The 2,224-nt window shown below is 40.6% G+C and overlaps 1 long non-coding RNA gene and 1 pseudogene across 1 annotated transcript in view; one reads left to right on the top strand and one right to left on the bottom strand.

The window, feature by feature from the left end:
* Positions 1–2,224, top strand: part of LOC126403734 (NACHT, LRR and PYD domains-containing protein 14-like) — a 152,391-nt pseudogene that overhangs the window by 23,929 nt on the left and 126,238 nt on the right.
* LOC126403750 (uncharacterized) overlaps positions 702–2,224 on the bottom strand; it is an 89,400-nt gene continuing 87,877 nt past the window's right edge. The window contains exon 3 of the long non-coding RNA XR_007571357.1: positions 702–716. This is a non-coding gene — a long non-coding RNA (uncharacterized LOC126403750). The remainder of the gene's footprint in view (positions 717–2,224) is intronic.

The raw sequence follows: 2,224 nt of genomic DNA, 5'->3' as shown, positions 1-2,224 counted from the left end.
AGATATCATTGAGTTTATATAGTGACTTTGTTGTCGTAAACATGACTGTTGCTGCCATAGACTGTATAAAACTATGTCCCGTGGATTTTCATAAACACTTGACCTTAAAGGTAAACGTCAGGAAGTGTGTGTGTGTGTGTGTGTGTGTGTGTGTGTGTGTGTGTGTGTGTGTGTGTGTGGTAGAGAGATAGAGTGTGTTATTAGTTACTGTTAATGTCACTTGTTATGCTTCTGTGCATTGACAGCTCTTCTTTATTCTGTTTCTGCATTATGTGATGTTCCTCTGTCAGATATGACTACTTTTTTTTTTATTTCAAATGTGACACTAAAAACATTGCTACTTTTACTACAGTAATTTGCACCTGTTTAGAAATGTGTCATCACCAATAGCTAAAACAAAAAAGTTTCCAATAGGTTGCCTGCTGCTGAAAATGTCTGGCCCATCAACATGTTCTGGTTTAAAATCCAGCCCAGTTGAATTTGTAATTGAACAGCCCTGCTTTAAACACTTGATTTCAACTTAAATTTACCCTCATGATTCTTTAAATAAGTGATTTGTGTTTGGCTGCATAACATGAGTTAGTGATGATGGAGCCACTGGTGGAGCTGGCAGAGTTTAAGAGGTGAAGTCACTACATCTTTATTGAAGTAGCAGCACGTTGTCAATGATATTCATGAGAGCTGTTTTTCACTATTTGTATTTTCCAGTCTTTAACCTGCATCCTGTTGGCATCAGCACAATAACACAATGACAAAGTCACTCTACTCAGTTTAGGGCAAAGCTCATTGATCAGGACATAGTAATGTTGAGCTACACATTTAACACCTGGGGTCCGTTTCACAAAGCAGGTTTAGTGAAAACTCAGAGTCTGTTAACCCTGAAATGAGGGAAACTCTGAGTTTTCCGTTTTCAAAAGGGAGGTAACTCAAACCAGAGAAAGAGGGGTAATTCTAGCCTGTTTCAGAGAGAGAGGTAACTTAAGCTCTCGGTCAGTTACCGTAGTAACAGACTCTATGAACCTAACCTGGTCGGGACCAGGTTTTTCTCAATGAACCTCGAGTTTCTCTCTGTCTCCGCCCTCTTTCAGAGCCACACACTCCATTTGATTTCCTCATTCATTCAGTCAGCAGGCGAGTTTTGTAGTGTAAAAAGTGCTTTGAGTGGTCACTAGATGACTAGAAAGGCGCTATACAAATGCAGGTCCATTTACCATTCACCATTTTGGCGTAGCCTAGTTCTGCCGTCTGTCATTTTAAAAAATCATTAAAAAAATCAGAGTCAGCATATTAGAAGTCCATCAGGCACAGTAGGTGGCGACTTTTTTCACTAACATGGCATGTCCTTTTGATAACGATCCCGTGGATGAAGGAGCAGCATTACTGCGCAGAGAATTAAATATTCGTCGGGAGATGGTTATCAGTCTGCGCATAGATGTTTTAGCATTTCCAGACAATTATCTTTTTGAGCTGTACCGTTTCACGTCACAGTCCATCATCTACATACACAACCTAATCCGTCCTTACATTTGCAACATTACCAATCGTAGTCATGCTCTCACATCCCAGCAGATATTGTGTGTTGCGCTGCGTTTCCTTGCAAATTGAAGTTTTTTGTACAATGTCGGAGATGTTGAGCACTTGAGTAAGGCAACTGTGTGCAGGGCGGTCAGAAAAGTGTGCTCCTTTTACGGGCATCTGCCTTCTTTCTACTGGCTGAGTAGAAGTCTGTGTTAGTTTAAATAGGCTTAATTATTTAACAGCACATGATATAGATGAGAAGACATTGATGTGTGTGAAAACAGCATTATGTTGGGGATAAAACAACGGCACAGTCAAACAGCCACTTAATATTTACTTTACAATGTAAAACATGATCAAAATGAGGTACCCCCATGAGATTATGCCGAGGTCTTACCTGTTTGAACAATGTTTTTATATTTCATCCTAACCTGCTGCCAAGTGCGCTTCTCCCCTGCGGGATTACGCCTAAATGAAATAAATTAATAGGCTACCATTCAAGCAGTTTTCCCCTGTAATATTATTGTGATTGCAAAGGACTACATTTAAACTTACGCATTGACCCGAGCAGCAATGTTCTCCCACGCCGTCTCCCTCTCTTTTGCAGCTGCAGCGGTGTTGCACTTCTTTTTGAAAACGTGTGCAAACTCGCCGTATGAGCGCATTAAGATTTCTAATTCTAGTGGGGTGAAAAACGCAGCCCTCC

This window comes from Epinephelus moara, chromosome 17 (genome assembly GCF_006386435.1).
Source record: "Epinephelus moara isolate mb chromosome 17, YSFRI_EMoa_1.0, whole genome shotgun sequence".
Lineage (NCBI taxonomy): Eukaryota > Metazoa > Chordata > Actinopteri > Perciformes > Serranidae > Epinephelus > Epinephelus moara.
This window is presented reverse-complemented; position numbering and strand designations above follow the sequence as displayed.